This window comes from Rhipicephalus sanguineus, chromosome 2 (genome assembly GCF_013339695.2).
Source record: "Rhipicephalus sanguineus isolate Rsan-2018 chromosome 2, BIME_Rsan_1.4, whole genome shotgun sequence".
Taxonomy (NCBI): domain Eukaryota; kingdom Metazoa; phylum Arthropoda; class Arachnida; order Ixodida; family Ixodidae; genus Rhipicephalus; species Rhipicephalus sanguineus.
This window is the reverse complement of record NC_051177.1, coordinates 15,202,010-15,227,676: the sequence shown is the minus strand read 5'-3', so window position 1 is coordinate 15,227,676 and position 25,667 is coordinate 15,202,010. Positions and strand designations below refer to the sequence as shown.

Below are 25,667 nucleotides of genomic sequence, written 5' to 3'. Positions count from 1 at the left end.
TTAAGCTCGGGGCGAAAAGATGAACTTGCTATGTAAGAAATGACAAACATTATACGTTGAAAGTTCGGGTGCAACTTTCCGGCCCAGGAACCAAGTGCGCGCTGATTTTTGAGCGTGTTGCATCGCCTCAATTTTACCAGCCAAGCATAGTTGGAGCGAAACATATGAGTCGTTCTTTTTTTTGTTTGTTATGCTCGGAACAGGTGCAAGTGTTGGCAGACTGCATGATGTGTTTGGAACTAGCTTTCGCGTTGACCTTATGCATGTTGTCAACCGGCATACGAGCGCGTGCACGCATCTAGTGTGAACTCGGCGTTTCGACCCGCGAAAGGGGAGCTAACTTCTTCAGCCGGAACGCTTGTATCCGCACTGCGGTCATATAGAAGAAAAGACGCCAGAAAATAAGCCCTGCTTTGGACGCTCAACAACCCACTCCGTTGTCGAGGCCGGCTGCTCACCTGTCCCAACGTGATCGGGTATGTGCCCCCATTTCTGTGGCACACACCCGTTCATGGTAATGACAGTTTTCTGATAAGCCGCACAATTTACGGCTAGCTAAACAGCTTCGCTCTTAAAAGAAAAACCAAGTGCCAGGGTTCTCTGTGTTCTTTCGGCCTTTGGGAATAGGCGTGGTTGAACTCGCATTCACAACGTGAGCAGCCAAGCTTTCGTGAAATAAATGCGCGCATTCGGCATCTTCGGCAAGCCGAAGGTGCCGCCGGGCTCCAAAGGCTTTAAGCCGTCACCTGAATCCGTCATCAGCGACGGAGAGTGGGACGGGACAGTTGTTAATCCCCTCTTCCCTCCACCTCGCCTGGACTTTTAATAAAGTTTATTCATTCATTCATTCGGCAACCGCGTATAGCGATAGCCGGATCTAACGTAGCCCGCCCGTGCACTGTAATAAAGAACGACAAAAACCACTCGGGTGATAAATTCTTCGTTGCGTATACGAAAGCTCGTACGATCACGCACTAAATAAGAATACATCAATTTGCACCGCTTTGAAAGCATCAAGTGCTCGCTCCGTCATGCTTACGTCAACGCCGCCGGTGCACAGTGGATCCCATGATATACGCTCGGCACGGCCTCAAGTGCGCAACACGCGCACGGCCAGGCTCGTAAAGCGCCTGATTACTTCATCGACCAGCGCAGCTACTCACGCTGTCCCACGAAGCAGCTGGTATTTACGTGCAGCATAAAAGACAACGAGGTGCTGGTGGCGATGTGGCGCCCTATCAGACCGAGGCGGCGGTCGCTCCTTACTAATGTAATAATTGCTGGAGTTTAACGTTCCGAAACCACGACATGATTATGAGAGACAACGTTGTGGAGGGCTCTGGAAATCTCGACCACCTGGGGTTCTTTAACGTGCGCTTAAATCTAAACGCACGGGCTTCTAGCCTTTTGCCTCCATCGAAATGCTGCCGCAGCGGCCGGAATTCGATCCCGCGACCTTCGTGTCATCAGTCAAGCACCACATTCTAATCTTGCGGGCCACCCAGAGTTATTCTGAAAAGTAATGTACACACGCTTGCTTTGACTCGGACAAACGTGTAAATGAAATCAAGCACATGCAGTATAACCATTACGTCACAACGCCGGGCGTTGCATACGCGCAACGTCCTGTACATCGAAATATGACACCATTTACAGAACGTAATAAGAAGGATTTGTATGAGATATCGAGCTAGCACGATGGCAGTCAAAGTTTGCGGAAACGGTGATCCCTTCTCAGCAGTACCAGTTCACAGATGTAAGAATGGCAGACTGGCGTGTTGGTTCGGCATATTTGAAGGCACGACGAAGACAACGGACAAAAGGGAGAGTAATCTCCCTCTTGTCTTCGTTACGCTTCGAAGAGTTCACAGACGACCGAGCACGTCTTTGGACACATTATTCAGAGCGAACCGTGGCGCGATCATTGACTCCGTCGTGCGTTGTTTCATGACAGCAAAGTTGGAAAGCAACTGTAAATGACACTTGCGAAAATAAAGTCTTATTTTAGCGTCACAAAGAAATAAGCTGTAGTGTTCTTTTTTTTTTGACAGTCCTTTTACCTATAGGGAGAGAACAGGCGTACGCTTTCACGAGGCACGCATCCAAGTGCTTTGACGTTCTTAGTCAACTGTATTCGCCCTTTTTTTCCATCCCAGAATATGTCTGGACTTGCGCGTTGTTGCACTAACACCGTGATCGGCGCACCTCTGCCGAGGCGACGATGTCATGTGATGACATCACGCCTTGGAGTCATCGATGCCGTCATCTCGTCACTTAACACCATTGATGACATTTCTTCCTCAGTATTTTCAGCGTAACCAGTGCTGCACCGAATCGGCGCCGCACACCGCGAGGAAGACACGCGTGCGACGCACATCGTTGGGGAGGAGCGCGCTCCGTGCAGCGCTCCTTCCTTCGTGGTCCAAGGTACCAATCAGGGCGGCGTTGCAGCAGGGCCAAATGAGCGATATTACACGCTCCTTATCGGCAACAGCCGGCGAGAGGCGCGTCGGCATAGAAGATGCCGACGCCGATAGTGCCACAAGGCGGCTGCGCCCATGCAGGGCCGCCGGGTTCACACCTGCGGCAACGAAACGCCATTACGCAAATGATGGCATCTCCTCCCGATATCTGCTGGCACAAGATGGACGACGTCCGAGCAGAGCGTCGTCGTGGCTGCGCGATACGGTTCCCGAGGTGGCACGTGTGGTACGCCGTCATTAGGCACGTTCGATGCATATCTTGCCTGCTTGTGTAGCAGTAACGCATGTTAATGTCCGTCTCCTTATGGAAGCTGTACTTCCTTATATGCATGTGCTCTCATGTGGGCTCTCGCTGCTCTGTGCATCAGAGGCAGAATATGCGCTTTAAAAGCTGACTTTATTGCATTTATATTACGTCACAGATTCAACAATACCAGGCGAATTCAAACAAGTCCATCAAAATGTTTCTTTAGCATGCGATAATATTAACCAACATTTTATCGCTTATATCTCTTCGAGCACATGGCGTACACGCACCATACGCCACCTGTGCAATCGTTTTATAGATCACTCCGAGGTGTGTGATTCCTTGTCACGTGACCCTATAGAAACAGCGCCTGACCTTCGTTCAGGCACACCCGCGAACGAGCAAGACGCGCTGTGGGCGCAACGCAGCTAATCGCAGGGTCATTGGTGTTGTTGAAGTTTGTAGAGGAGGCAGGCTCTCCCGCAATTGCGCTGGTTTCCACGCGTCCAGGCAGGCGGTCGAAAACCTCGTCCTCGAGAAGAGCTGCTGTTGGAGGGAACCGGACTGAGGAGCAGAAGAAGCGTATAAGAGGTTTATTTACATTTTTACATTTAGACAACTCGTTCCGGAATGTCCTTCGCCTGCATCCGCTCGCGTCTTTTAACCCCTTGGCGGTCCCTAGATTCCAGACCTGGGGAAACAGGGGAAGACGTTTCCATCCAATCGGGCAGCGAATCCTGCAGGTCACCTTGCTGGCACCGCCCCCAGCACACGCACACACAACCCGAACACGCGCATTGTTCTCACAACGATGTCGCGTCGGGGGAAGCCTGCCGCCAGCATGCGGGTTGTGATGAGTCCCTCATGTCGCTACTCGAGCCGACCACCCATGCGGCCGAACGGCGGCTGCAGGCCCGGCAAATCCACTGGTAGGCGTCTGGGCAGCTGGCGCTGATTTGAGCGTAGACGACCTACCAGCCGGAGACGCACAGCGCGGTGGTCCGAGTTCCGTCTTCGGCGGAAACTCGGCGTCGCGGCCTTTCCTGGGGCACAAAGGCGCCATGTGTCGCATTTCCGCTCCGGCACCGGCGACAATGGTGCTGTGCGACAATGGTGCTGTCTCGAGCAAATTGAAACCATGCACCTCCTGGCGCATGAGAATCAACGGGGTGTCTTCGCGCTCTTCCTTATCGCCGCACAGTGAAGCGGCTGCCTTTTTCCGTCCCGGCGCCCCGCGGCAAAGGATGGCTCGCCGATCGCAACAGCTCCTCCGGGGCCAGGAAACTCTCGAATGGCCAGGAGCCCAAATGCTGGCCATGAAGAGGGGGTCTCGGAGTCGACGATGACTGTAGGCAAGCAGCTCAAAGAACCCCACACAAAGGGAAACAGCAGAAAGCACGATCCAGGCGGCACAACGCTACACCGCGCACAAACGTTCAGGATCTGCCTTCAACCCGCCAGGCTTATCAAAACAAAATGTTCATAGTAAAAACTCAAAATTATGAACCTCATTAAATTTTGACGCCCGAGAGGCACATCAAGCAAAGCAAGTGACCATCTTCCCTCTTGAAGTTTCACGCAATACAGAAATCGTTATTACGGATGATAGGTTGACTCCACTTGGGAACTCTTCAGTAAACAATTATATGACACCTATCAAGCAAAAGGTTATATTCGTATGCTCCGACATTACATTTCAATCTCGGCTACCACGTTCGTTGGCATTTCTATTCCTTTAACCCTTTCTTATGCCGGAGGAAAAGTTGTAATCTTGGAGAACAAGACTCCATCGGAGCAGGGTTCCTTTTTTTTTTTTTTTAGATGATCACTACACTTCCGCTGAATCAGACACTCTTGGTCTGGACGACAGTTTACAGATTCATGAGGAAGCTTATGTCCCCTCCCGGTAACGTGATCCGTACGTAACTCTGCCTTTCTGAACTTATACTTGTTGCAGTTCTCGGCTTATGCGATCACCTGATCATCAAGCATCGAAACAAAACAAATTAGATTAACCTGCCTACATCAGGCCCGTCTGGTTAATCTTACCTACCGATGTTGCAACTTACAATATCAAGCGCACAAAGCTCTTCTGAGCGCATTAACTCTAGGTTATACTCTCATTCATGGAGCTCCGCACTACTTAAAACGCACGATTGGCGGCACGCCCAATTCTTTCAAACAAAGTTTGTCTCAACGTGCGTCCGTAATGCAACGTTACGGCGAACAGCACACACTGACACTTTGCCAAATTACTACACACATTGAAAACACCTGACATAAAAAAGTTACATTTTGGTACTGTGAACCAAGCCTCGCGTGTTGGTCACTCAAGAGCACGCAACGAAAACTGCACTAATCAGCACCAAACTTGCATTTCGCTAAGCAATTAGGTTTTACGCTAAAACCTTCCTTTCAATTCTCTTTTTCTGCACATTGACGCATCAATGACAGCCTACTAGGTTTCACTAAGCCATTAAGGCACCACAAAAATACACAGGGTTCGCGCTATGAAACCTTAATCGGAAACTAATCCTACTGATTAGCGCGACTACAATACTCTCGTCAGACTTCAGTACCATGCGGCTATTATTCTTAAAACTTCGCACCGCGTCTTACAAAATACTAAATAAAACTTACTGAAGTCGAACTCAAACAAATTAATCATTTAAAGCTTCTTTTACACGCGCGTGCATAACACCCTGCTGGACCATGCCCCGTTTCCCAATTTGTGAATTCATTTGAATCGCACTCGATGGGGTCTCAGTCCTGGCGACTTTGAAGTCCGCCCGAGGCTACAGAAGGCATCATCCATTTCTCGCGTTCTGCGGCCACGCTTCATACGGCTGTTCGGCCGCTTCCCTTCAGTTCGGCGAAAGGAAAGCCACAAAAGTGGGGAAAGAATGAGTCTGCCCCCTTCCTTTGTACTTGTCCCCGCGCGGCACCCCACTACTGTTGCCTTTTGTCGCAGAGGTGCGGTTTGTTTTTCGACACTGCGCCCCTTCCGCCGCTTGCGCCTGACCATACGCGTCAATGGACGTTCTCTCGAGCTACGCGCTGTCCTACTGTGTGGTCTTATTGGCTGCAGTGTGAAATCCTTCGCGAGTGTTTGCTGTGCGGACTGCTTCAGCCCCTTTCTTTTCCGGCGGTTTCTACAGCCATTCTTCTTAGTTAGGCGTGTCGAGATCGTACCCTCGAATCTACCGATAACCGGGGACCCATCGCGCTCGACCGCCTTCACCTTTGCTTCTTTTGGGAATACCAGAGAGCCGCTCAATTTCTGAGGCACCTCCGCCTCGCCGCTGACCTCTTTATCGCTGCTGGAAACAGCCTCGTCTCCGCAAGGAGCGCTCTCTGGGTTTGTCTTTGACCCCTTCTCCCGCACAGTGACTTTACGTCTCACAACTTCTTCTTTGGTTGGGATGTGCACACACGCCAGTCCGGGGTCTTTCTTTTGCTCACCACTTAATGAATCTCTGTCCACTCGCAAAAGCCCCTCAACACTAAGCGAACCCCCAGCCAACAGCAATACCTTCTCGACTCTCTCCGCTTCGTTGTACGGTCGGGCCCCTTTATCTGCCCTGTCACTGGTGACATCTAAAACTGGGCGTTCCTCGACGGTACTGATCAACACTGGAATCGTAGAGTCCTTGTTAAGCTCTAGGATAGCTTTGCCTTTCCACTGCGTTGTCGGACGATCATTTACGTGCTCAGGCGCGAGGAATGTCTCCAGCTCCGCATTAGCCTTATTAGGGCTGCTGAAACAATCCTCGGCCCCGCAAGGAACACCTTTCTGATACGCCCCTGGCTCTAGACCACCGATGGCCTCGTCCTGTACGTGCTCTAGATTAACCCATTCGTAGAGGCACGCATCTTTCTCTAACAGGGTCTCACAACTCGCGACCTGTCGCTCCTTTGATTCAAGAGGCGATTCTACCTGTATCTCACTGTCATTTCCATCTCTCTTATGCTCGCACTTTTCCTGTTCTTGTTCTCTTGCTTTTTCAGGAATGCGGCTTACTCCTCCATGAACTGTTAAGCGCTGCAGCTCAATTTCGAGCTGTAACCTCCGTACCTTTATTTCATGTCTCTCTTTTTCGTACGCTCTCTTCATTTCCTCCTCCTTCAGAGTTTTCTGAACCAGTTCCCAAGCAATCTGAATGCTCTCCGCACTACTACCGCTTTCGTCTATTTTTTTCAATAGCTCACACTTTTTCATTTCTTCATCGCATTCCAGTTCCAATTCCTCACACAACAGCAACAATTCTGTCTTTCGCAACTTCACCAGGTCCATGGTCACTGCGTTTAAGCGTTGGCTTTGCCCTCTCAATGATGCTCAAACAAACGCACTTTGCATCCCAACAATTGACGATTCCCAGGAATTCAAATTATTAACCCAGAAATTGAAGCCTGGCAAATCTCAATGCAGAAACCAAACGCTCACCCGCAATTGCAGCGCCATGTCACCAGGTCCATCCCACCGCTGCCACCAGTGTTGAAGTTTGTAGAGGAGGCAGGCTCTCCCGCAATTGCGCTGGTTTCCACGCGTCCAGGCAGGCGGTCGAAAACCTCGTCCTCGAGAAGAGCTGCTGTTGGAGGGAACCGGACTGAGGAGCAGAAGAAGCGTATAAGAGGTTTATTTACATTTTTACATTTAGACAACTCGTTCCGGAATGTCCTTCGCCTGCATCCGCTCGCGTCTTTTAACCCCTTGGCGGTCCCTAGATTCCAGACCTGGGGAAACAGGGGAAGACGTTTCCATCCAATCGGGCAGCGAATCCTGCAGGTCACCTTGCTGGCACCGCCCCCAGCACACGCACACACAACCCGAACACGCGCATTGTTCTCACAACGATGTCGCGTCGGGGGAAGCCTGCCGCCAGCATGCGGGTTGTGATGAGTCCCTCATGTCGCTACTCGAGCCGACCACCCATGCGGCCGAACGGCGGCTGCAGGCCCGGCAAATCCACTGGTAGGCGTCTGGGCAGCTGGCGCTGATTTGAGCGTAGACGACCTACCAGCCGGAGACGCACAGCGCGGTGGTCCGAGTTCCGTCTTCGGCGGAAACTCGGCGTCGCGGCCTTTCCTGGGGCACAAAGGCGCCATGTGTCGCATTTCCGCTCCGGCACCGGCGACAATGGTGCTGTGCGACAATGGTGCTGTCTCGAGCAAATTGAAACCATGCACCTCCTGGCGCATGAGAATCAACGGGGTGTCTTCGCGCTCTTCCTTATCGCCGCACAGTGAAGCGGCTGCCTTTTTCCGTCCCGGCGCCCCGCGGCAAAGGATGGCTCGCCGATCGCAACAGTGTGCAATTTGACCGTACCGTGCCACGTGTTCGTTACACATATAAACATGCGGAGTTGACGTCTTTATCTGGCAGAAAGTCATTTCTCCTCGTACGCTGCTCCTTTATAACAGCTTTGCAAAGTGCGCCCGAGCTGCTAGCTGGCTGGACGGAAATATAAACAAGTGCTCCACGCTTTGTGGAGTGCCTCTACGCTCAATAAATCGTGTGAGCAAGGACTCGATTGCGGTGTCTCGTGTGGGAACTCCAATGACATCTGGAATGGGTTGATGTGCGGTTAGCGCCCGAGATGATTGCGAACGGAGCGCCCGAGAGGTATGCGCGACCAATTAATCCGTGCCGCTTCCGCCTTGCCCCTTTCAAGCCTTCTCCAGTCGCTGATCTTTTGAGATTACTCTGACACGAGCGATCGTTCGTCGTTTGCTTTGCAACGGCACGGCAGCTAGAGGTAGCGAGCTTATCGCGTCCAATGTCAGCTCAGGTGGAATCGAGGAGTGCAAATAAGCCTCGTTCGTAAGTCTGTTTGGATACACGTTATGATAACGTGCGCGCACGCACGCACGTACGCACGTACGCACACACACACACACACACACACACACACACACACACACACACACAACACACACACACACACACACACACACACACAGACACACACACACACATATATATATATATATATATATATATATATATATATATATATATATATATAGAGAGAGAGAGAGAGAGAGAGAGAGCATGTGCATCCACAAGGTGAATATTTTAATATTTGTTCCTGCAATGCACTGGGAGAAGGGACAACGTTCGCTCGAGCCGTCGATACAATCATTGCACACCCAACGTTTTATCAGGACCGTCCACTTTTTCTGATTTCTTTCTATCAGTTAAATATATCTCGTTTGTCTCAGGTACCCTTACAATAAAACTTAACTCGGAAGTTGCCATGGCAATTAGGCCTATTTAGAGAAAGCGAAAGTGTAATCTTAGAAAGTGTGAAGGGGTTATGCTGTACTGTGTAACCATCGAATGACTTCACGAAAGGAGCTTCTTGCCTCACGAATCGAGCGCCCCAAAAATCTTTGGAATCCGTCAAGTACGAGCCGAGTTAGAGAGATTTGTCGCACGCTGTAATTGCTTCCCCTCGTCCCCACGAACGCGCTGGAAGCTAAGCAGGGAGGGATGACACGGCGGAAAGAGGTTACGTACGCGCGCGTCATGACCTTGAGCATTTCTCTTTTTTTTTTCTTTGAACGCGCGGCTAACCTTCAGTGAGAACGCGCGCGCGGGCACGTGGCGGCCTCCAGCGGCCCGCGAAGTAACTATGCGGCCAACGATGGTCAAATCCGCCGATGGCCATGAATTTGGGTATATGGCGCGGTCATTTGAGTATATGGCATCATTTGTAGAGAGAAGAGAGAGCGATTTTTAGCTGACGTTGAGGATTAATGGTAAATTCCACGCCGCATGCTGCGCTATAATCCTTGGCTCGCGTGTTCTCGGGAGCCTCGCCTGCCGATCGGCAGCGTTTTCGGACCGTGCTGAAAACGTTTTGCAGGGCCGCTTTAAGAACGCAGCGCGAAAAAAACGAAGGCGAAAAAACGAAGGCACTGTAACAACTCTGTCTTGTTGAAGTTGGTACGGAATAAATATACAGAAATTAGGAGGGTGAGTGGAAGTTCACGTTCAAACTCGGTGAAAACGCAGCAACCAAATCAAGAACCGAGCCAAATAAAAAGCTACAGGGCGAAAAGAATTACCTTTGTAAAATAAGTTGGTTTTTGTTCTTTCGCTTCATACCAACGCCTGGTTAGTCCAGATTCCTTGACGGGGTATGCTTTCACGGCTCCTCTGGTCTTTGTCTTACAATGATATTCAGTCATTTCAAAATGTGGACCAGAGAATTCATCGGCGCGTGAAATCGTCAAGCCTGAAAGGAGCCGGCATTCACGCCTTTTCAATTGACGTGGAGCGCTTGTTCTATTCCATTCTTCACAATTCCACGCGATACGTAATGTGATTAACAAAAGCGGTAAAGTCCACATTGGCGACCCCACCATACTTGAGTACTACCTACAGTAAACTGCAGTTAGCTCCAATGTGCAAAACTCGGTGGCAAGTAAAACTGAAACGACGTGCGCTGTCACCAGTTCATTGACGCAGTTAAGTGTTGTGGTTTCTTTACATTACAGGTTGACTTTTGTTTTTGGGTCAGTGCTTGTTTTATAACTTGCTCATCCTATTTTTCGGCTGCTTAGTTGCAAGGTCTGTGCACCTTTAACAGAAAGCCTTAAGAAAAAGAAAGTGTGCCAGCTTCGCACAAGTGCTGCCAAGCCTGAAGGAAGAGCGCAGCCTTCCTTGTTTCTCTGAATTTTTCTTTTTTTCTCTCTTTTTTCTTGTACCTCTTTTTGTATCTGTTTCTTTTTATTTATTTATTTCCACTTTTTTCTTTCACGCTCTATCTATGTCTTTATCTTTATCCCTCTTTCATGGCTTCGTTTCTTTCTCTCTCTCTTTTTGTCCGCCGCGGTGGTATAGCAGTTACGGTGCTCGGCTGCTGACCCGAAGGTCGCGGGTTCGATCCCGGCCGCGGCGGTCGCATTTCGATGGAGGCGAAATGGTAGAGGCCCGTGTACCTAGATTTAGGTGCACGTTAAAGAACACCAGATGGTCGAAATTTCCGGAGCCCTCCACTACGGCGTCTCTCATACTCATATCGTGGTTTTGGGACGTAAAACCCCAGATATTATTATTATTATTCTCTCTCTCTTTTTCACCTGTTCGTTTTCTTTGGCACTCGCACCCGCCGATCACGGTGGTGGGGCTCGCCCAATTCCTGTGGCGCACAGCCACTTCAGGAGCTTTGCACGACGGACCACATGTTAACGATAGCTTAAACAGCATCACTCTAAAGAGAACGAAGAGAGCGCGTGCCATTTCATGATGATGATAGTTTTTTACGGCGGAGCACAAATTACCGCCAGAAACAGATTCGCTGTTAAAAAATGGCCTCGATTGTTTGCTCATCACTGCCATGCCCGTGGCTGTGATGCCGTTGTTTTTGGGGGTACGTGTATCGTTGCTTTGTTGGCTATGTCATACGCGATTCTTGCCTAGCGCTCTATATACTGCAATACTGAAAGTAATCGCCCCTCATGTATTCTTCTCTGCTGCTCGTTTCTTTTGCGCTACCGAACTGTTCTCTCCATTTTGAGATTATATTTATTCGACACTTCGCGGCTCTTGCACGTCAAAATACCTCAGTCAGTTATTCGATGCGATATGCTCTCAAGAGTTGTTTACGAGAAAACTGTGGATAAATCTAAAGATTTTTATTTAAGAATGCACTAAAAAAAACGCCAGGCCTGCGCGGAAAGCGCAGCACAGTCACAGTGAAAGCTGGAAAAGCGGCATTTCTAGAGCCCGTTATAAACTCTCTTGTGGCTACTAATACAAGTACATAAGCAACGAACCCACTACGCCACAAATCATAACTTTTGTGAAGTTGGGAAGCACCCATCACGACATTATTCGTCATTCTGCGGAGAAGCGAGCTACCATATGTAAGTCATTACGTGCAGTTTGTTGATGCGACGGTTGATGACGATGAAGAATCATGGCTGAGCCCTTTGTAATGGGTTGGAAGCTTTAAACGACCCACTAGTTACGCATTTCGCATCGTGTGACGCCCGGTCGTTGTTTAACTCTCCCACCACGCTATATAACATAGGTGAGCGTGAGAAAGAGAGAGAGAGGGAATGAACTTTATTGAGACCCTGAGGAAGTGGATCATGGGGGCCTTATGGGCTTCCTTGGCAACCAATAGAAGTGCACTTGCGCGGAACCCACTACGCTATAAATGATCATAATTTTTTGAAGTACAGGAGCAGCCACTATTTCATTTTTCGTCATTCTGCGGAAAATTGTGGTGCCCGCTAAACACCTTCAAGGCATTATGTGAATTTTGTTGATGCTGCGGCTGATGACGACGAAGAATTGTCGCAGAGGCCATTGTAATGGGCTGGTAGCATTCAACAACCCACTCGTTGCGCAATTCGCATTGTGTGACGCCTGGTTACAGAATTCGCGTTGTGTGACGCTTGGTTGTTATTTTACTCTTCTACCACTCTACATTACATGTGTTAATGTGGTTCCTTGCCGACATGAAGCCTGTATAGGGTCTTTTTGCAATGCAGTTTCAAGCAAGGAAAAAAAAAACCGGCATGGCTCTGAGGTAGAACACTGGGCTCCCACACAGAGGGTCCAGGTTCGAACCTCGTTCCATCCTGGATATTTTTTCTTATTTAGTTTTTTTTTCTTATTTCGAGCGATAGTGGTTACGGACAACGGCGGCGGCGGCGGACAACTACGATGCCCAAAACGGCCCTTGTTGTGATCTCATAACAGCTTTCGCTGTAAAATGACTTGGAGGACGCTTGCGCTTCGCCTTCAAGAGTAAAACGCGATAGCGTAATTGGGCCCCGTGCGCATCGCCTTCAACCGTGCCGCAAGGAAAGAGACATTTGCGCGCGCAACATTGGCCGTTTCAAACTATCCTAAAATGCCTACTGCAAGTACGGTGGCGAAGTGCCCATTACGGCATAGTTCTTCTTTTTGCTTATTGACGAAGTAGCCACGACCCGTCCGCAAGGTGCCACGCGCACTTGCGCAGCTGTACACTTTTTAATGGGTGGGCAGCTTTAAACACGTTGCGGAATTCACATGCTTTGGCGCCTGGTGCGATTCTAAGACACTGCCACGCAATATTACACGAGACTCCTTCCACCATGTGCCATACATATAGCGTTTTTTAAGAAGTGGTTTCAAACATTGGCGTCACCCCGTGGTAGAACACCTGCTTGCCACGCACAGGAAATGGGTTCGACTCTCATTCGGACCGAAGATGCTTTATTTATTTGCATCTATCTCGAATTCTCGCTCCCGGACAACGCTGATTTTTCGCTCACTACCAACGACGCTGACGCCGGAATTTCTGCGAAACGATTTCTGCGAAACGAAATTGGAGCAGCTGCGCACTACGCGACGACTGTGGAAACAGCGGAGCTGGCGGCCTAGCCCTGCTCCTTTGCCCTCGCTTCCCTTCCCCCCCCCTCGTTATACTGCAGTATGCCGGGCTTTACCCTCTCCCCTCCTGCTCTCCATCACTTCCCTTTCCCACACTCTTCATATACTACACTATAATGGCTTTGCGATGCTTCATATATATATATATATATATATATATATATATATATATATATATATATATATATATATATATATATATAATTTCTGTCTCTCATTCTTTCTATTTTTTTCGTTCTCTCGCCCACAGCAACGCAATCGTATGGTTCCCATAAATGTTTGTTCTGCTATCGTGCCTGGATAGACGTGTGGTTACGACGCTCGCCTTCGCAGTGTGTGTACCCGGGTTCGAATCCCGCCTCGGCAAGCAATTTTATTTCGTTTTATTTATTTGTTCCCCTCCTCCTGTCCGCTTCTCATCTCCCCTCCCCCTCCTTTCCGTCCTCCTCTCCACTTGGCCGAGCAGAGCTTTCGACTAATCGGGTTTACCCCATCTCTGTGGCACATACCCGTTTCTGATGATGATAGTTTCTGCGCACGATTTGCATATAGGGACGGCAGCTTACACAGCTATGCTGTTAAAATTGCCCCGATTCACGTTTCACGTTCGCTGTCTGGCTCTCTCTCTCTCTCTCTCTCTCTATATATATATATATATATATATATATATATATATATATATATATATATGTGTGTGTGTGTGTGTGTGTGTGTGCGCGTGTGTGTGAAAAATAATGTTGGGACCTGAAAAGGAGAGTGTTTGTTCTCAGTTATTGGCACGAAATTTTCTCTTTGTCAATTGTCTCAAATTTTTTCATCCTAAATCGCGCTTCGGTCTTCAGCGTAACCTCGAAATAATGCTAATGCAAGCAAAAGGTTGTTTTGTACGTAATATACAAATTTTCACACTTCCTCAGCAGAACGCAAGAATCAACGACGTAGCCTTGGGCGCACGAAATGCCAATACGGCAAAGAGGCGTCGCGCATCTTTCTGTGTTCGTGCGCTAAAAGCTACACCTGCAGTGTCGTTCCAAAATTTTACGTTGCAAGAATCAAATGCATTGTGCGATAGTAAAGGTCTGAGCTTTGAGATGTCGGTAATTTTTCAGCTCATAACAAAGAGGCGCACGAAATTGTCTCCATCCACTCGGGAGAGTTGAAGCCGAGAGACTTGCAACACGAAAAACTCCCTTGCGCATTCGCCTAAGACGACTCGAAGGCGAAAGCGGTCTTCTTCTTGTCAGTCGACGTCCGAGAGCTTTCTGCGTGGTTCGCTGTGTGGCCTCCGGGATGGCAGGCATTGCAGGCTTCCCGCACCTCACCCGCTTCTGCGGCCCACTTTTGGCCAAGCGACGATGTCCTGTTATCGCCTCATCGTGTGACGTCATGATGACGTCACAAATTTTGGCGGTCTCTGGCGTGATCTTTTGCATCACTCGTGTCGACGCCGCCGACGGTCAATTTTCGCGTTTGATGAGGCATCTAAGGCTTTCGCCTTATAAATGTTGCATCTGTTTAGCTGAATCAGCTGGCGCACAACTTTTATTTTCTAAGACGTGCGTGGAACATTGTCGCCAGAACCCATTTTGTTTAGTCTCGCTTTGCCCATTAAACCTCACCGGGGCCGGGAATAGGCATTGCTCCCCTTGGTCCACCTTTGTTTACCGTAGCTGCGAAGGAACAGGGGCGCGGTACTCGCGCCACCGCCTGCTATGTAGCCACGTGCCGAGATCGCGGCGCGTCTGTGGGCCGCATGCGCCGCCGACAACAACGCGTCAATGCACGGCGTCTTCCGCTTTTACCGGCATCGCCTCACCAGGCCGTGATCCTTCTAGCATCCATCTCTAAATCCACGAAAGGTCAAGCTTACGGACAAAGTTAGTACATCGATGCAGGCCTTCCTGTATAGCAGGGGCCTCAAACACGCGGCCCGCGAACCTCTCGCTAGCGTTCGGAACAGCTTCGATGTAGCGCGAAACGACACACGGACACGAGAAGGCACATAAGGGCACCCCACAGCGGCCTGCGGTCTGTCTTTGTTCCATTTTGCCCCCTTAATAAGTATGTTCTTGAGCCACACAGGCATGACTGGCCTAAAGTATTTTTTCGTGAGGCACCCCCACGTGCCATTTGTTGACACATAACCGTGAAACACAACTATATTTCAGAATCAGCGTCCAGATTTCAGTCATTTTAGAGATAAGTATCGAAATGTTGTTGAATCTTGGCGTGCATTCCCTTTCATAAATGACCCATATATGAGATATAGGGCAGGTCTTATTCCAAATGACGACGTTAGCTGACATTTTGCACAACTTATCCGCCCCCCCCCCCCTTTTTTTTTTCTTTTTACCTTCGTCCCGTCCCAGAACCTTGCGGGAGTAAGTTTTCGTGACTGCGGCCCGCTAGCTGAAGTGAGTTTGAGACCCCTGCTATATAGTCACACGGAGACAGTGCATCTAGCAGCGAACATCAGTTGGTCTGAAAATTTCCAATCTGTAAGCGATCTTCGAGTTCACAAACTTGACTACAGTCTGCAGAAGAGTAGAGACCACTAAAAATTCGAAAGTATTCGCCGCAGTACATTATTATTATTATTATTATTATTATTATTATTATTATTATTATTATTATTATTATTATTATTAGTAGTAGTAGTAGTAGTAGTAGTAGTAGTAGTAGTAGTACTACTACTACTACTACTACTACTACTACTACTACTACTTGATATATATACGCAAGGACACAGCAAAAAATGGGGAGGAAGTAGGGCGACAAGGGCGACCTATTGTGGCACAACGCGTGCCGACACTTTCGGCAGGAGGGAATGGGCAGGAGGAAAGGAATTAGGAAGGTAAACAAGCAACGCAGACGGGGCGAAAATAAGTAGTAAGGCGGAAGATTGTCTGCCTATATATGCGAGGCCGAATCTGTTTTGCTTACGAACGTTAGCAGGCCTGGTCACGCCGAGCAGCACACCGTCTCGGAGAGAGGCAATCGTCAAGGGTAGGCCACTGCAGTCTAATGAGTCTATATTTTTCAGTTTGCAACCCGGGATGTACCGAGCTGGTTTGCAATGCTCTTAATCCTGAGCCAAATATTTTACCACATTCTCATGCTCGCTTCTATCAGAACTGGGTCTCTTCGCTTTGTGCTAGCTATTTGTTTCAGGCTGTAATAATATTTGTTAATAATTGTTGGGGTTTTACATCACAAAACCACGATATGATATGAGAGGCGGGAGGCCGTAGTGGAGGGCTCTGGAAATTTCGACCACCAGGGGTTTTTTAACGTGCAGCTAAATATAAGAACAGGGACCTCTCCATCGAAATGACGCCGCCACAGCCGGGATTCCATCCCGCGACCTTCGGGTCAGAAGTCAAGCACCAAAACCACTGGAACACCGCGGCGAGTTTTGATGTCTCAAACTGCTACTTCTGTAGGTCTTCCCTCGCGTCTGCTTTCACACACACACAGACTGCGCAACGAATCCTGGACGCACGGGGACAGCCAGAAAAAAAATTGCAGTGGCTTAGCTCGGCTATGCCAGGATATACGTAGCGTTAGCAAAGATTCAGCTGATTATTCTTAGCTTTCCAGATTGTCTAGGATTATTAGCCTTCTGTTCATTCTTCGTACGCTGAACCGCTAATTGCCAGGCAACTACTTCGGGATCCGATGAGATAAGCTTCTCGGCTCTTCTGCGCCGTTGAGCAGCATTTGCGCTCTCCTTCTCCTTGGCGTTACCCACCTGCAAACGCCAGTCAGAGGCGCTATCAAGCGGCTCCAGCGCAATGTCAGACGGCTACTGCACAGCGAAGGCGATTAGCTGCGCGCGCGCTGGCGCCAATACGTCTGCCAAGGCTACGACGTCACTTCTCTGGAAAGCGCAGACCGGCGGTGGCGGAGTCTGCGCGCGCCGGCGCCGGTTTGTCTGCCGCGGCTTCAACGCCACTCCTCCCGAACGCGGAGACAAGCAGCGGCGAGCAGCGCGGCGGTGGCGGAGAGCGCGTGAGATGCCGGCTCCGGTGAGCCAGCTGTGTGACATCACTGATCCTCGCGCATGCGCAGCACGGCTCATGACGATCCACGCGAAATCGGCTCCGGCTAGGCAAGCGTAGCTAACGCTTCAAAAAAGAAGCGTGGACAAACGGCCTGGTCCTGTAAAACTACGAGTTCCAAACATCAACGCCGAATGAAGGACGCACTGAATGCACAGCCATCTTATGCAGCCATCATCGCCGACACTGAGCATCATTGTTTGCCCCGTCACTGAAGGCCATTCAGACTGAGCATCGCGAATGTTGAAGTCAATGTTTATGATGGTCGATTTGCGAGACACAAACACGAAACAAACAGGGAAACACACCACGACTGAAAGTGTTATTCACGCTTTAATATAAGACCTGCCCTCGAAGAACAATACAAAGCGGATACATTGGCAGTGCGAAAATGCATTTCAGTCTATAATTCTGATGAAGAATACACAATAATCAATAAGCAACAGTACATACAATGGCAAACTGAAAACATACTAATGTTAAAAACAAGGAAAACACACAAAAAAATAAGAACAGGCGGGTAACGTAAGGAAAGGGTGTGTCCAGCACTCTTAGACAATGAACGGGATGTTTGTACTATGCAAGCGAAATACTCTCGGATGCCAGTTTAGGAAAAAGTTGATACAAATTCACAAAGCCATGTATTTGATAAACGAGCATCTGGAAGACATAATTAGTTCGGGGGCTGTAAAGCTGGCCTAGTGTTGATGTTTCAAGTTGTGATGTGCTCATGAATGTGACCGCGGCAATGTCATTCTGCATCCATCTATATTTATGAAGCGATGAATAGTCTACCTAATAGGTAGCGCGAAAGTTCATCCAATACTGCGGTAGAACAGCTCAGAGGAGGGACTGTGGGCATTTCTGGACAGCAGCTTGGTTTGACTTCTGCGCACCAATGGGCGGGCAGCAACTCCAGCACAACGCCGCTCAGAGTACGCATCTGATGAGACCCGCCGTGGAAGCTTGGTAAGGTGTTGCGCTGCTAAGCTCGAGGGCGCGGGTTCGAATCCCGGCCATGGCGGCCGCATTTAGACGGCAGTGAAATGCGAAGAACTCTCGTGTGCTTCGATGTAGGTGCTCTGAAACTGAACTTTACCGCAATGCAAGAAGTGCATCTGTGATTTCTCGTGCCTCGAAACGGCCTTCACGTTCACCTCTGGAGAAAAACAGAATGCACCAGAAGGTATTTCACTGGGGTCACTATACTTTGTGCAGACACAGGCCTCAGATGGCGAGCAGCCGCATCAAGCGACCCTCATGTGAGAGGCTGTGCGTGCACTGCAGAGCTTAAGTGCACGCATATGGGTACTCAAGGAGGTGGAAAGACGCTAATTAACGGCGGCGCCACCAGCGTCGATCAGGCAACGGGTCGGCAGGAGGCCACCCGTCTGGCACGAATATTAACGACCGAGCACACGTAAAAAAGCCGAACAATAAGGAAAGGTTTGCTGCAGCCTGCAGAAGCTTGCTGGCAATGCCCGAGCACAGTGCCACCCATCAAATGCGCTCCAGTTCGTCACACAGCAACTCACTGCGCGTTATCCAAACTATGTCGACTCGCCCATTTTGCCACCCACACCGCGGAGGAAGAGCACTTCTGCTAAAACAGTGTTGGCGATGACGCGTTACTTTGTAACTTAGTAACGTAAACACGTTACCGTTTCAGAAATGTAACGGGTACCGTGCTTACGCATACATTTTTCGGTAACGTCGGGCGTCACGTTAAGTTACTTTTTATTCCAATTATGCTGGAAGTTTTACACAAAGCTCCTTCTTTTCGCAGGCGCCACATTGCCGGAGCTATCTTTTTGTCGCAGCGCCGGACTGCTGTCGGCCTGCCACGCGTTAATTGACAACAGTGGTATCACATCTAATGCGTTCGTCGAGCGCCTATTTACCTTAGGTGCGGACATATTCACCAAGAAGCGAGGCTCGATGACAGCTTTGGAACAGATTAATGTCTACGAATTGTAGTTGTCAGCAAGCTGTCCCTATAGCGCCGTTTATCAGTCTTCTTTTCAAAATAAAACTAGCGCCTTTCTATCTGCAAATCCGGCTATACATTTCTGGGTGTTGAATTCTTGAGCAAGCGAGGCTGACCTTGAACGCCTTGACATAAACACTCGCAAATTTCGCGGTAATTACATAGGTCAAAGGGGCAAATATGTTTACGTATGTTGTAAGCATTTTCCCGTAACTGATGCAATTTAAAGAATTCTTTTATTGCTATAAAATCTGCGCATATGCTTTGTACGTTAGTAGAAGCGTGCCGTCAGAATTACTGTAAATTCGTTGAGAGATCAGTTATGTTTTCTTTTCGGAGAGCGTTCATGATGAATATATCATTTCCCGTTTAATGTCACGTTGCGGAACAGTTCTACAAAATTATGAGCCATCACATGCGAGTTAAGGTTAGGACACCATAACATTGCTCAAGGCTTCAGCTGCTTGTGCGCCATAAAAACACGAACGAACTAACATTGCTCAAGTCACTTGTGCAAAGTATTCTCGTTATATCGGCATTTCAGCTAAAGTCGTTGTTTGGGCTGGAGGTTTTATGCTAAATATAAATATGAGCTTTATTAAATTCTTATTCTCGGTTCCTGCAGCGAAGGCGCGCTGATTAAAATTTCTGACCATGGAGTAACGGCAGAAGTAACGTGGGTTACTTTTTTCGGTAACGGTATCGTTAACGCGTTACCTGTCTTCGTAGGTAACCTAGGGCGGTAACGCGTTCCGTTTTTGTTAGCGTAACGAGTGACGTAGCAGTGACAACACTGCTCCTAAGTATGCAGTGTCCTCGCTGGAACAAGATATATCTCGCACTTGAGTGTTGGGCCATCCTGCGTTTTAGTCCACGCCTTAATATCTTGCGCTCTGTGTCGAGTTCGCGACGTTAAAATCTGATGACGTCATGGACGACGTAATCAAGCCGTAATCTCTGATCACGTGACATTTTTGCATCGTTCCTGTTGACGCCGATGGTCAGTTATCTCGTTCGATGAGGCATGCATGCAAGGCCTTAAAATATAGCTCTTCACTTCAACCACAACCATCAATTCCGTATCAATTTGCCACACCGTTTATACTATTTGCTGTTCATAACGATTTCTACTAATTGTATGGCTCCAATGTTAATATTTGACGCACCTTAATGTCCACTTTATTGTATACAATCCTTAGCTTAACCCCCTGCACCCGTTTTATGTTCTCGTTTATTTTTAATTTTTATCCAGGTTTTGGGACAACTCGCACCGGCGCTTGACAGGGCGTTCATAATTGATTTTTAAGGCGCAAAGCAGGACATGCACAAGAAAGGACACGGGACGGAGCGCCTGACAGGGCGGTCTTGAAAGATAGCAGAGTATCACGTAAAAAAAAAAAAGAGAAAAAGATAGAAATAAGAAACTGAACAGCAGTCTGTAACTGTACACGTCTCTCTCAAATTCTTTGCCCCCAAATCAAAAAGGGCGTAGAGCTGCGGTCCCCTTGCGGGTAAGGGGGTATCGTAATAGTCGGTAATTTTTATTCTAGTGCACTTGAGGCCGAAAAAGAAGTCTGTTAAGGGAAGCGATGACGCAAGATTAAATCCTTTTCTTACAGAAGATCTCTGTCTGCACGAGTCGGTACAAGTAAGCGACAAGAGAAAGGTTTTGCATTACATAAAGCCAAAATGGAGGAGATTTTGTGCCAAGCGACAAATGTCAAGCGCTAGACGATATTTATTTATGAAGCAGGTACTCTTGACTTTGTCGATATTGTATTCATATTTAACCGTTCTGACCATTTATTTTCGAAATCATGGAAGAAAAGCCTGTTAGATTGCAACGATCCAGAGATGCATTCACGATCGGCAACTTCGGGAGCCCCGTGTACGCCAAAGAAACACATTGTTTCTGTTTTAACACGCATTCCTCGACATGTCGGGTCAAGTGAGGTGTGAAGGTGCGCGCACGCCCGTAATGCGTTTCAGCGTGTGAAACCGAAGGCATGCTCTCTCCTCACAGCAGGCGCCCGTACACGCCCCTTCGCACCTTTTCATATCGTGTGCCGCTCATCCGTCGTCATCGCGCTCTCATTTCTCGAACCTTACCACGCCGCGTGTGCAGCACAGTCGATAAGGATCGCTCTAACGCTGGGCCATTAAAACAGGGGGGCCATGCGATCGGCTCTCCTTCGAGGCTCAGCCGATGACTCGCAGTGAGCCCACCCGAGACGAGGCCCTTCTCTCGGCTGAGAATTTTCAGCTGCAACTGCTAACCCCAACCCTCTATCAAGATGCGCTTGCTGCCCAGCGCGGAAGCTGTATTACCCCCTTTGTTTTTTTATTTACAGATCAGCAACAGCCTAAATTGCTATCAGTGATCTTCAGTTAACGCGGTTATAATTTTTCGTGCTGTTGGAGATTGTGTCGCTCGAGTTTTTTCGGAATATGTTTCCGCCAGCTGTTTGGAACTCGAACGAACAGCTGTCTGAATATTATTATTTTCTGCGCCCTCAGCGCTGTGTGAAGAATATAGCGTGAGGGCTTTATCGCTGCAGAATAACAGCGACACCGTGTGGCTTGCTCGTTTATGTCGTAGACGCCACCATTGCTTATAATGTGTAGTCTCCTTTTATTAATTATAAAGAAAAGACTAATTTTGATAACTATGACGACACCAAGGACAACGACAATAACCCACCTAATATTTTTATGTCAAGCGGGCGCCTTAAGAAACGCTGGCTCAGCAAAACAATAAAGCCGAGGGAAGGACAAACAATTTTACATGCACCAGGCTAGAGTGGCACAAATCGCTCGGCACTAGCTGAGGACCAGCTAGATTCGCATAGTTTAAAGCAGCGCAAAAGACGGTAGCACGCGACCAAGGAGACCACAGGACGAGACGCTGGTCCGCGCCTTTTCCTGTGGTCTTCTCTGTCGCGTGCTTCCGCCTTTTGCGCAGCTATAAACTATGAACCTGAACCAGCTCGCCCAGTCCTACGTCATTTTGTAGATTCGAATGTACTACATCACCACTGTGCTATATAGTCAGAAATAGTGAATAAGCGATTGTGGAGTGGAAAAGGCTTCAGCTTCTGAAGCTAATACGCGCTACGCAAGGAGGATCCTCCTCCGCCGCACACACACACGGGAAATAAGCGTCGTGGGTCAGTTAAACAGGCGCACAGGCCAACTTGCTAACTTGCAAAGAAAAATTTGGAATGATGGTGTTGAACTGAAGTTTCATCTACTCTTTCTTTACAAAGGGGCTAGAGGCTAACAGGCCTAACGAAGGCCTCGGTGCTCCTGCACAGTTTGACATCTTCGAAGAGACAACAGAAGGGATAACAATATAAACACCAAGTTTCAGGTGCACTGCAAGTGTCGCAGTGGAGTAGAAACAAGCAGATGATAGCAAAATAAACAGACTACGGTTCTAAGCAGAACATAAGTTGGGAGCAATTAAATATATTAGTTTCTTTCTTAGATATGGTGGAAGATATACTATAGAATGAATATTCGTTAACATATTGTTAAGAGTTACTGATTTCTTGTTGGGGAATACAGTTGTTTACGTAACACGGCTTGTCGCCCTTTCGTTCGTATTTATCGTTTGTTGGGTGGACGTCGCTGACGTGCAGACGCACGTTGGTTCGAATATCCGTCTCTTCCCTCTTACTCCTTTTCTCTATTGCCCTGAGCCTTCATGGTGCAGAAGGTAGCGCAACTTTTTCTTTTTTTTTCTTTTTTTGCCCCTAACGATGACCATTCCTTAGCCCCTTCCTGTTCGTTCGTGTACTGCCGCAACAGCCCGAAAGTTGTAACCAGAGACAAGTCCGCAGCAATAAAATTATGCTCATTTTGGGGTTCTGTGAACTTGGCCACCATACCTCATTCTGTAGTGAGGCCGTATTGCACTGTACCATTAAACGTTTTTGTTATTGCGTAAGCATATCGACTGTTGTTGTAGGACGTTCTAGCTTTGACCGGCTTCAAAGATGACCCCTGAAATTTGAGGCACCAACCGAGAAGAACGGCACCGCTAGGGATCCCGCTGAGGATTAGGCGCGAAACGGGATGGGCCGACGTCCTCTCCGTTCGTGCTTTTTTCCCCCCCAGAGCAAGATAAAAGGTTCCACGGTGAGGGGCCATTTATTAGCGAGCATCAACTTCACTGGTGACTTCTTATCTCTCGTTTGACGACAGGTAAACGCGTTTGGGATCGAAAACTAAGCTTTTGCTTTTCTTCTTTTCGTGTAACGAAAGACGGCTGGGCTGCCTGAGCCCTGTCGGCAACAGCTCGGAGATGGATGACGTTCAGTTGTCGGGACACTCGCAGTGAGTGCGCTGTCTGATGCGACTGCCGTACCGGCACACGGCGAAGTTAAAAGGTTTTCTAAAAGCATAGAACAATTCTACAGAGAAGAGCTACAGACTTCTGTTGCACCGTGGGATCAGAGAAGTCAATGGCAGGCGAGATATTTCAGTACTAGTCATAACTGAGTTGCGGTCTATACGATGGTTGATTCACGGCAAAACGGACAAATCAAACTTTGAATTATGGATGACTAAAACCAAAGCACTTCACCTCGAGGCTTACGCTGTACCACAGCGTGCTATATATCTGTTCTGCCCGAATGTCGATAGGTTCAACGTCCCATGAATAGACGAGTTGCGCGGGCGGTGATGGTTCCTGAATAATTTGCATCGTCGCGTGTTTTTCATCATTCACCCGAAGTAAGTAACGTATATACTCGTGCAATGCCCGCACTCATGTAAAAGCCGCACCCAGATCTTTGTTAAAGAAGTGCCCCCCCCCCCCTCCTAAAAAAAAGCCCTAAGACGATTTGAATGCGAAAGCCATCTTTTTCCTCGGTGTATTAGGAAGCCTGCATGACGGACCGGCCGTGTAGGCTTCTCAGATGTATTGATCATCCCCCGCCTGCCTCCGAAAGCTTTGTGCACCTAGCGTGGTTTCGCAGAGCCTCCAGGATCGGAGGCACCTCGCCTGGTTTTGCACTGCCTCCGTTATCAACCCACCTTTGATCAAGCTACGATGTCATGTGGTGACGGTGTAGGCCTATGCCACAGGAGCGAAGGAACCAGACGGCTGAACTAAAATCGACGCCAGCAGGGAACACGAGCCGTGGCTTCACGTGCCACTGCCAAGCGTCGTCTTTATTTTTTTCCCTTGAGGTCGCGCGCACTCCGGTTTTGTTCGCCGCCCAAAGGAGGGCGCTACAACGGCATCATGTGGCCTTACGTCACATGGCGCCACGCTAGAATTTGTGACGTCATCATGACGGCACAAATTTTTGCGATCTGTAACGTCATGATGACGTCATGTGTGACGTCATCACGTATTGATGATTTTTTGCATCACTCGTCCCCGACGCCACAGGACGCGCAGGTCTTGGGGTGTAGGTCTCGTGTAGGTCTTGGGGTGGTTCTAAATCCGGTGTCTAATGCAGCTGCACTACCGTGAAACCTGGGGAAGTGCGTAGCACGGCCAACCCAGCGATTCCCTTGACAATCGCACGCTTGCAACCGCCTCGCTTGCCTTGGCGGTGGCACCCTCTCTTGCGCGGCGCGGGTGTCAGGCGGATGTTTCAGAAGCGTTTTCCGGAATTGTAGGTGAATTATTGCGATTAATTCTTGGTTAATACAGCGAAAGCTGTTATGAGATCACAATAAGGGCCATTTTTGGCGCCGTAGTTGTCCGCCGGCGCCGGTGTCCGTAACCGCTATCACGCGAAATAATAAATAAAAACGAAATAAAAATTTCCAGGATGGAACGAGGTTCGAACTTGGGGGGGGGGGGGGGGGTGTAAGGCACATAATGCCTTACAGGTGTTTAGCTGGTACCACGGTTCTCCGCAGAATGATGAAAAATGGCATAGTGGCTGCTTTCCTACTTCACAAAAATTATGATTTATAGCGTAGTGGGTTTCTCGCAAGTGCACTTCTATTGGTTGCCAAGGAAGCCCATAAGGCCCCCATGATCCATTTCCTTAGGGTCTCAATAAAGTTCTTTCCCTCTCTCTCTCTTTCTCACGTTAACGTATGTTATAAAGCGTGGTGGGAGAGTTAAATAACGACCGGGCGTCACACAATGCGAATTACGTAACTTCTGTCGTTTAAAGGAGTACTGACACGATTTTGAAGTGCAGCAAAACGGACGTTCTTGGTTTCCTTGGGATGTAGTGTTAACGCTCTCCCCACACCGCATCCGGGAAACACGTATAAATATTTAAGTTTGATTTTAAAATTTTCATCTCCCAGCATCTGCAAGGCAGCTTCACCGCATGGAGAGCCCTATGACGTTTCAAGTCAGCTCACTTGGTTTGCGAAATCTGGGTTCTGCATGCAGCCTAAATCACAGAAATCGCTGTCGGAGGCACTGGACGACAGTTCACTCATCATGAACCACGTTCGACTGACAGCAAAGGACAGCAGGTGCATATTTCGTGGGTTGCAGTCTGCCCTTGACGTC

The 25,667-nt window shown here is 48.7% G+C and overlaps 1 protein-coding gene across 3 annotated transcripts in view; it reads right to left on the bottom strand.

Moving 5' to 3' along the window:
* Positions 1–25,667, bottom strand: part of LOC119382446 (protein nervous wreck) — a 159,318-nt gene that overhangs the window by 15,343 nt on the left and 118,308 nt on the right. The window lies entirely within an intron of this gene.